At 29.6% G+C, this 10,885-nt stretch overlaps 1 long non-coding RNA gene across 3 annotated transcripts; it reads right to left on the reverse strand.

Annotated features, from left to right (window-relative positions):
- Positions 1 to 6,618: 6,618 nt before the first annotated feature.
- On the reverse strand, positions 6,619 to 8,198 carry LOC119662537. Of its 3 annotated transcripts, XR_005250805.1 has the most exons (6): positions 8,074 to 8,198; positions 7,779 to 8,007; positions 7,584 to 7,725; positions 7,403 to 7,527; positions 7,000 to 7,338; positions 6,619 to 6,929 (listed from the first exon to the last, which is right to left on the reverse strand). It is a non-coding gene; the product is annotated as an uncharacterized LOC119662537 (long non-coding RNA). The 3 variants fall into 3 exon arrangements; XR_005250803.1 differs by having other exon boundaries at positions 6,619 to 7,338; XR_005250804.1 differs by having other exon boundaries at positions 6,619 to 7,338; positions 7,403 to 7,534.
- Between the last annotated feature and the right edge of the window lie 2,687 nt (positions 8,199 to 10,885).

Raw genomic sequence — 10,885 nt, forward strand, 5'->3', positions numbered from 1 at the left:
TTTTTGTTTTAATCTAAATAATAAAAGATACTTCAGAAGTTGTTTACGACTTAATATAAAATACTATTAGTTTAATGTGTTTTACTTCAAGAGTTAAAGTTTAATACTTGGAAGATAAAATCAGTGAATTTGTTATTCAAATGTTAAAATGAGATCATGGAAGGGTTATTGAATGGATCACATTGCATATATGCATTTTCAAAAGTGTACGTACTCGAATGGCTATTACGGATTGATAAAGAAGTAGCAGAGACTGTCATTCAGTACTGAATGCGACTTCTAAATAGTGAAAAAAATTCAAAGCACTGTCTGCATAATGGATTCAAATCCAATCCTGAATACGGATATTCTAAGACCAAAGTTCACCGAACTTCCTGCGTGAACATTATTTGAATTATATATTTTTTTTTGCTTAAAGCTGAAAAGGATGTAAAATTTTGTATGTGCTAGACACAAAGGAACGAAACAGGTGTGTTCTTTTCAAATAAATCAGTGTTTTCCGCGCACTTGCTCCATTTGAGCATATTCGTGTATATTAAATGCTGCATTGCTCCAGTAATTTGGAATTTTAACAAAACTCCTTTGTGTTGGATTGAAATTTATTGTTCGTATTTGTCGCTTTTGATGCATTTTAAATGAAGGCAAAATAGATTTTTTTCTTATTTAAGAATTTTAAACAATAAAACCGCGCTTCTCCGGATCTCCTCAAATACGAGAAACAGCCGAAAGTGCATTTAAATGTGTAAACGACGGCAATTACGTTTCGAGTACTCAAAGGAATTTCCGGTTGCATTAAAGTACGCTTAAGTATTGGAACGACAGGAAGCATATGCGCCAATGGAGCGATTTATAACGTACGTGCGCATACAAACTCCAGCTCTCTGTTATCCATAAGACTGCAACGGCTACTAATTACACGTTGTTTGGCTCTACACCGCAATCCCTGCTTAGACACGATTTGAGTGCGAAGACTAACGCTGCTTCAAAGGCGGCTTTGGGCTCAGTACTATTATTTTGGGCAATTCGGAGTTTTCTTCATTGGCTTATTTTAATTTTACTAATTCCGTCTCGTGACAAGATTTAAATGTTTTTATTTTTTTTTTATATATTTAAATTTCATTGATTTTGTACGTTAATGTCTGTTATTCGATCGCTGTTTAATTGATGTACGGAACCTTCTCTTTGAAATGCGTAAATCCCTCAAAATCGTAGTGCCCAACCTGCGCATGTCGCATTTTAATGGACTCCAATATTTCGGAACGCTGAAAACGAAGTGTTGGCAACTGGCGCGTGCCCATCATCAAATTGTCTTTTGAAAAAGGCATTATTAATAATTTTTCTATCAAGAATTGTTATATATGAATATGTTATCTCTTTCACTTTTTGAAAATGTAACACAATTAAAGGAAATAAAAATTGTTTTATCAAACCGACAAGACCCACGAAGGGAGGCGCCTCGTTCAAAGTAAAAACATTTACTTTGTATGCTCGAATATAAAATTATGAATATTTTAATTATTTAATATTATTATTGTGTGCTTCAGAAGTAGGTGCGTATGGAGTAAGAAATTTACCTAATGGCTGTCATGTAGTTTTTTAGAATTTTTTTATTAATTATAACTTTTATTGAATTTAAAAAAGTATATTTGTTTAAAAAGATGCTACTATCTCCGAAAGTCTCAATTTAACATGATGTTTTGTCATCTTGGATATTCCTATGGATCACGAATATTGTTATTATTACGAGTCACAATATATTTATAATTTAAATATTATAAATATAAATATAAAAAATAAATTTTATAAATTTAATAAATAAAGTAAAATATTTGTTACATATTGTAATAAAATATTATCAAATGAAATCAATTAAAATAATTCTTAAACCAATATTTTTATTTCTTTTAATAATATAAAATTTATAAAAATCAATTGAATTTGAAAAAAATATTTTTAGATCATAGAATTAAGTATTTATTCTATATTCAAAAATATTAATATGAATTAAAATAATTCTTAATTTTTATTTTTATGCCTTTCAATAAAAATTCAAGAAAATAAATAAATTTGATATTAAATTTGAAATGAATGATAAATTTGAAATGATATTAATTATTTATTATATATTTTAATTTAATATATATGATCAATTAAAAAGGTTTTAAATCTAAATTTTTTTTAATTTTAATAAAAATTTATATATAACTCATTGATTTATTAACTAATGAATATAAAAAAAAATTTTTATGACTAACAAAATAATTCATTTAGCATATATTTTGAAAAAATTATTATACTCAATTAATATAAACCTTATGTCTGAACTCTTATCGCTTTTAATAAGAATTTATATGAAATTAACACGAAAAAAAAACTTTTATAGAAATATTATTTAAATAATGAAATTAAATATTTATTATATATTTTAATAACATGTTTATATTTAATTGAAAAATTTTTAAATACAAACATGTAAGTATTTCCTATTATAATCAAAGTTATAGTCTTCAAATAAATTCCTTAGAGGATTTGAATATATTGGGTATTGGGCTTTGTACAGGGACTGTAAATTCATACGTCAATAAAGAGCAATGATCCAAGTCAAAATGTTTTCTGTAGCAGATTATTAGAAACATACCCTGCTATATTACGAAAGTACAAAGTATAGGGACGGTAACAAAGCTGTTAGAAAGTCCTGCCTGATGAATAAATTAAGAATCTTAAAACCATTCACAATTTTTATTCAAACAAATTATATATATTTAAATACTAAAAACTATCTTTATTTATTTATTAATAAGAATAGTTTAGTTTATAGTACTAAAACCTAATATGTTTAGATATAGCGCTGGCTGGCTTTGGCTATAAAAAAACTTTTTTATTACAATAGGTTCTCTTTATAATTAATTTCTGTGTTGATTTTAATTTTTATATCAGGTCGATAACTTTTCAGCCAAACAGCTGGCTATCTCACTGATGTCTTGAACTCTTTTTATTTCATCTACTGTCCTCTCTCTGTTACTGTCCTTGAAGTCAATAAAGACAATACAACCAAGACACTATCATTATTGTTAGGGGATGTGGCACTGCGAGAGTCGGGTCTATTGTGCCCCCTTCTAGGTTTTGAGTGGGTCTCTAAGCCCTGTTACGTCAATAAAAAGTAGTATAGAATCTACTTTATAGAGTTTTATTGCCTCTTCCGAACCAAGACACAAATCTATGCCAAATCACGGAATAATATTGAATATGAATGTTCTTACTAATATATGTATGAATTGGTTGAGCTAAATAATGTTATATATGGAAAAAATATTTGTCAAAAAAAAAAATTTGATTCATATAAAAAAAAAAATGTTTTAAAGGAATTTTTTTAAAACATCCACCAAAAAAAAATTTTTTAATTTGTCCTTAATTTTCATTATATATGCAACAAGGATGTGCTGATCCGCATACTTATGCACTTGTAGATAAGAACGCAAACTATTGTTACTGACTATGAAAATAACTTACCGTTGACGAGTCAGGCGGAAACTTAACCAATATATCAGTTAGGGTGAACCATATATATATATATATATGTTAAGAGCAACTTTTTTTTATATTTAATAAATATATAATAGTATAAGCAGTGACATATGCTACTACTAGACTAAGTTCCAAGTTATAGAGGCGCACCCCTTTGCACTGCACCTCAATATGCACAACAATCTGCAGCGTGTCTAAGTAATTAAAAATTGTAAACATTTTTAGGGAAAAAGGTGGATAAAGTTTGTTGTCAGTAGTACAAGGACAAACACCCTTTACCACTTTTCCAACCGGAAGGACGATATCGTTCACTACCACCAACCACGGTGAATGCACACGGAAGAATCCATCAAATGCAAGGTGTATGTACACAAGAAATACCAAAACAGGCTAAACGACGATCAGCATTTTTAGCACCGGCCAAAAATACTAACAAAACCAACAACAAAAACAACGACAACAACAAAACTAACAACAACGGCACGCAGACTTTACTTAATAATGCTGTGTTGTTATTATAATTATTTTTGTTGTTATTGTTATTGTTATTTACATAACAACAAAGAGTTGCATTTATTTGGAAAATTCTTCTACACATTTTGCATATGTTTTTTGTGCATGTGTGTATGTATGTGCGTGTGTATGTAATGTTTTGTTGACGTTGACGTTGATGTTGTTGCGCTTCTTATTTTCATTGTATAATAATTACACTCAATTGTTGTTCCTCTTCTGCTAGTTTTATGCTCTTATTACTGTTTTTATTTGTTGTTGTTAGGTTGTTAAAGAAATGAAGGTGGTAAGTTTATTGTTGGTGTTAGTGTTGGTATTGGCGTTGGCGTTGGAGTTGGTGGTGAATATTTATTAACATACATATTTATTTATATGTTTGCATATTTTAATAGCAGCTGTGCTAATAGAGAAATTATTGAAGCACCTTTCCTTATCCTAACATTATAAAGATATATGCACACACGCACGCACATTTATGTTTGCGACTTATCTTTGGGTAGTCTTAACTCGTTATTTATAGCACCGAGCATGTTGAAATCATAGCTTGCATCAGCGCTACTCTATATGTTTCGCGGATTGTTGCCGTTTCTATACAAAAAAAAAAAAAAACTGATATGTAATAAAGAAGTTGCCTTCTTATTATAATAAGAATTTTTTATCTCTTCAATATGCTGATAATGACAACCGTTTTCAATCGCTCGCTCGCTCCAGTGGTGTTGGTAATTTAGCACCCTTTTTAACTATGTAGATCTATAGTGTATAAGAGTTCCTGTGTGTAGTTGTAGTTGTAGGTTAGGAGTATTTATGAATATCAAATGTAATTTACTTATTACTATTATAGGCAGTAAAGTCTCATAGCTTGGATATGTCTTAATTTTTTTTTTTTTGTGTCAGTGTTTACTTTGTCATGTTAAGTTCTAAAAAAAAATTATGTAAATATGCCTTCAATTTTTATTACATATAAACCACCTGTCCTCTATGACAAAATAATGAAAATGGTTCATATGTGTTCTTATCTATAAGGAGAGGACAAAACTATAAAACTTTTTTTTAAAGTTTTTTTTTATAATTTGTTCTATCATAAAAAAACAAATCTTTTATTTTTCCAGAGTGCTATGTAAAATGGTTTATTATTTATTAGTAGGCATCTAAGCCATCAAGAATATGTATCTATTAGACGATTGACAGGTACTAGATTCTGATTTTGTAAAGTTCCTTAAGAATAGAACTTAAACTAAAACAAAACAACATATTTGGCATATTTTCCCATAAATTGAGTTTATTTCAACTACCGAATCATTGGTAATTTGCAGTAAAATGGGTCTTAGACAAGATTGCCGATGTAAATATTGTATTGAACAGCGAAGTTATTATCAAATCTCTATTAAACGCTACAGTTACATCCTGAACGATTCAAGAATGTCAAGCTTAACGAGCTATATTCTGACATTTATTTCTTGAAAATTTCTATCCCACTAGCAACTAGTTGGCAATTAAACAAATATATCTAATCATAGATAGGCAAACTTGGGCAGGTTATCTCGAATTTCAAGACGTAAATTGTTTAGCATTACAATATAGGTGCTGATGGGTCATTACGTGTAAGGAAAATTTCCTATGAGACTGGGTTTATCCTAAACTGGCTGTGTCCTAATATAATAGTCATTATCAGCAAACAGCATCGCGAAATCTTTGGAAGGCAAATAATGAACTGCTGTTGACATTTCTGAAAGCTGATTTGAGGGAAAAATATATAAGTAAATCTCAACAAACTAACCGATTATATAAAGACTTAACACCATCACTAGGAAAGGAATATATAGCTGACATAACACATGTTAAAAATATCACCTGGATACTCAAAGCAAGAAGTAGCATGATACAGCTAAATGGAAACAGATTTGATATATATACGAGTAGATCTGCGCTCTGTAGTATGTGTAATTTAGATGAGACTGAAGATATTGTGCATTTTCTTGGTCGTTGTCCTATTCTACAAGAGTTCCGATTGGCTTGCTTTGGGAAAGCTATTCTATCTTATGAAGGCATTATAAATGTTTTAAACGGTTCGGAGGTAGAATGGGTAAGAGTAGCAGAATATGTAAAAAATTGTATAGCATATCGGTATTATTTAATATCACAATATAATAATTAATATATAGTTTGTGGCTCTTCTATCATTTATAATGTGTTTATACTAGTTTATTGTTATACTCCCTATTGCACAACTACTTTTAATACTACTATTACAATATAAGTCGACGGACGACATCGTGTCACAGTCGCTATTTTAATTATATTTATTTTTATATTTATTTATATATTAATTTAAGATACATCATATTGTAAAAATGAAATTTAAAATGAAAATAAATATACATACATACATAGTCATTATATGTTGACTCATAATGATGATATCTTTATCATATCAACAATTTTAATAACAACCTAAAATTTTCTCTAGTATTTAGTTTGGATTTGCCTGCTTAATACAAAACTCGAATACACTTTCGTGATACCTTCACATATAAAAAATAATAATATATAAATTTAAATAAAATACTTATATTATGGATTGTACATTAGAAGCCAAAATTTATTAAAAGATATGTATATGTGGACATTTAAACAACATACATATTATACTCATTTACTGCTTAACATGAATATTAAATTTTTTTTAACTTAAAAAAGACAATATCTCTAAGTCTTTTATATTCCTTCAGCCATAGAATATATTCAATCGTTCGGCATATATTAAAAAAAACAGCAGAGGAAACATATTACTCCTAGGAAAAAATTTTAAAATGTCGAGAAATCTTTCTACATCACCAACAACAGTTGCCATAACGGTTTTAGAGATGCCGATCCATGTACGAGTTTAAGCGTAACTGAAACCAACAACATTGCAATTAATAGAGCAGAATGGTCCAATAGCGATATATAAAGAAAATTGAATACATGCAACGGAAAACAGTCCTTGAACGGGAAAACTGCTCCAGGCTTGAAATAACACACAGGATGTAGTTCTAGTTACAGTACACGAGCGTACATAGACTTTGAAAGTTCAAAATAGCGGTAGTTTTTCATTATTCAAGCCAAATAAAAGGAAAACTGCATAGCCTACAAGTGTAGGCATTCCAATGTAACGTGGATCACTACTGATGGCTCTACTATCAACGAAATAGACCACGATTTCTTCAAATCTAAATGACGTCTCTGGAAAGCTGATTTATGTGAGTAGCAACATCGAGTCGAGTACATAGAAATGGTCAAAAACATAAGTCGTTCATGTAAGAACTAAGAAAAAAAATTATTAATATGAAAAGTAACAAGATTTAATTACTATAGTATATAAACTCACCAGAACGAATAGTTAAATACTTATTATTTCCATGCATGCCTATTGAACATGCCTGTTCAATAGTTAGTTCAAATCAGGATTTAAGAATGATTAAAATTTCTTCATCCTTCGCTGATATCTGGCTTCTAGAAACTTAGTTTAAAGTGACCATATGCGAAAATATTAAAAAATATATAAAAACCTGCTGTGAAGAGCTTTAATTATCTATTATATTTAATATGTGAACATCAAATTCCTAGATCTATATCTTGTACTCCAGAAAGTAAATAACCATTCAAACACCATGCAATATCGTTTTTGACTTTCCTATGATCGTGCAGTACCTAGGATTGTGTTTTAGAATGTTATAAGTTTAATAAAAATATTAGCCACTTACCTCTTCTGCTGCAATTGATTATTCTTCTACATGTTATTTTCATATTAGTTTAGATTAACTCGACCATAGACATGCATATTCTAGAAGCACTCACAAACAGGGACGTCACTACCTTGTTAATATTTTACGAATCGTTACCATAAAATAATTTTTTTACTTTACTAACAATCGTAGTTTTGATGGGCGTAGCTCCTTTTTCGACAGGTATTGGGATGGGTTCCATAAAAATCTAAGTAAAGTATACAAAATTATAATAGTTTGGATAATTTGTTAAATGAAATTCTTAGGTACTTACTGGGGTGCTTACAATATTGTCCTTAGTAATATGTTTATCTATATCTGGCAGTTGTTTAAATAAAAATTTTGAATAAATTTTACGGGAAGCCATGGCAAAATTTTGAAAGAAGCCTAAAACTTTGAAGCCTAAAAATTTTGAAGAAAGAAATTTTGAAAGAACGGATATATATTATTTCTTTATTTTTGAAAACTAACTGTTGACAATTTATATTATGATATCATGTGACTTGACAGTAAAATCTTTAATATATTTTGAAATGAAATTACATTTGAAAAATATTTTACATATATGTGAGTGTAGCTAAAGAGGGGAGTATTTGAGCATACTAGACCCCTTAGCTTTTGGTTGTTATATTAGTCAGTAGAGTTCCACTTTGACTGCTTTGATGGTATTGCAAAAAATAGATCCCATCTTTTGTATAAATATTAAAGATTATATAAATATATTTTGGAAAAATTAAAATTTCTCTTTACTTTTTGACAACAGCTCGCATACATAAATTGAACAATTAACTACGATGTTGCGTTACACATACAGAAAAATCGCGGGATGAAGAAGTAGAGTTAAAATACTATAAACATGACACAAAGAGCTGGAGCCCTATTATATTAATACATATATTTCTATGTTTCTTTACCAATCATTTCTTTATTTTTTTTATAGTTTTATTCTTAACTTAATTAGACTATGACACTTTTTGCTGGACCTGGAAAACATTGTTCTTCCCTGAAGATATCAGGTGAAGACCAGTTAAGAGCTTTGTTGTTCAAACAAACATGATCTCGAAAAGCACACTGCATCTCACTGACCTTAACTCCATTTCAATAGCCGTTGATGTATTCATGATATGAAGAAAGGGATCCACAGTTGATTTGTGGAGAGAGGGCTCTACAGATCATATTGTAATTGTGGTTTCCACCTTTGCGTCACGTAAGTAGATATTGTTTAGACAAGAATTGTATAGTGAGATGATATGAACAGAAAGGGCAGCTGTGTTGTAAGATTGAACTTACAATTATCTTACAGTTTTAATGTCTAATACCAAGAGATGTTTGTGACTTTTTTTTTAAGTGATTTTTGTTTTTCAATCATGAAAAAAATTAGTTACAAAATTATTTTATTTGCTATAGAGGTTTCGAAAAGTGATGAACTACAACAACAAAAATTTTTTTATATTATTTTAATTAATTGACAGCTTTTTCCAGTATTGCCAAATACCCATCATCAATAGTCTTGGAAATATTTCTTGTATTTATTTATTCATAAATTATCCATTTAAAAAGGGGTAACAATTTTTTTAATATGTCAATATAGCAAAGTTTTCAAAATATTAGACTTTAAAGTTTGAAACTTTTATATAGGTTACATAAAGTTATACCCGTGATGCTAAGGCTCCATATAGGCTTTTTGGTCCATTGTGGTACCGTATAAGACCTTAGTGATAAAAATGCTTTTTATAGCGAAACTCTGGAGCTATCCAAGATCCTCATAGTAAATGTAAGGCACTTTCATCGTCCTTCAATAACTACAGCAAGAATGTTAAACGGGAGATTTAATCCTCTAACATGGTTCCTTAGTCGACCGTGACCCATCAACAAACCTACCACAAGACTGATATCTCTATGGAATATCTCAATATAAATATTGCATATTTTGCATTAATAGTTTAAAACTTTTAAAAAATTTTCAACTTTAAATCGTGACATTTTAAGAAGTAAGCTATATCGGTATTTAGCGCTGAGGAAAAAGATGCCTAAAATAGTTGCTTTTACTTAAATTTTTTGTCGAATCGGCGCTAAATATAATATAGTTGTGGTAATTATTTTTTTTTTCTTCAGCTCGCATTATAATTTATTTTTACCAAAATGACAGATGGAGCGATGATTATGTTGACCGCTATATTGGGTTGTACTAAAGAAAGCATTGTCCCTGACGGGAACACTTTGCATGGATAAATTTTAATTAATATTTATCTTCTTTGTAAAACAAACTTAAACAATTCTTATTAATTTATATCTTTACATCGGATTACGTGTTAAGTCTAGTGTTCATTCATATTGAGAGTAGATGTGAATAAATAATTTCTGTGTATCCCTTTAATCATTTTTATAGCCCAGCCATATCCAATTTTCAAAGAAATATAAAGAAATACATTAAAAAGATTTAAACTCGTGCATATCTGAAACACTTTTATTAGTGTGGCATTCATCATACTTAAACGTATTAAACACGCATACAAATCTAATATTGTATACTCACTGTACGTGTAGATATATGTATGTATATAGAAGAAATCGTATCTGAGATATATACGACGGACTTGTGTGTTATGAACTGATATTCGTAAGTATCTGAATTTGTGACTTGGTACACATTAAAATATTTGTTACCAATTTTAACACCATCGTCCCTCGACGCTGTCACCGTGAGTTACACACGCAATGATTTATGCCTCCGAAAAATGAAGAAAAAATTGGAATACAAATAATTGATATGAAAAAAAAAATGTTGGATTTGAACGTTTGTTGGTGCTCATGCGCAATAAATTCCACTTTTATGACACCTGACAAAATACAGCTCAGTTGTCGGAACAGCAGTTGTAACAGCTTCTTGGACTTTTACGATTCCAACCGAACGCAGTTCCCAGCTTCTTGGCTACATCTTCTTCTCCTCACAATTGTCTGTAGCCGTTTTTCGCTTAATGGCTTCGCTTCTGCTTTTTATTGCCCTGCTAGTCTATTTAAGATTAATTTCCAGTTTTTTAATTTTTTTAAGATTTTTTTTATATCTTATTTTATATCTCACTTAT

Source organism: Teleopsis dalmanni, chromosome X, assembly GCF_002237135.1.
Source record: "Teleopsis dalmanni isolate 2A chromosome X, ASM223713v2, whole genome shotgun sequence".
In the NCBI taxonomy this organism is placed as follows: domain Eukaryota; kingdom Metazoa; phylum Arthropoda; class Insecta; order Diptera; family Diopsidae; genus Teleopsis; species Teleopsis dalmanni.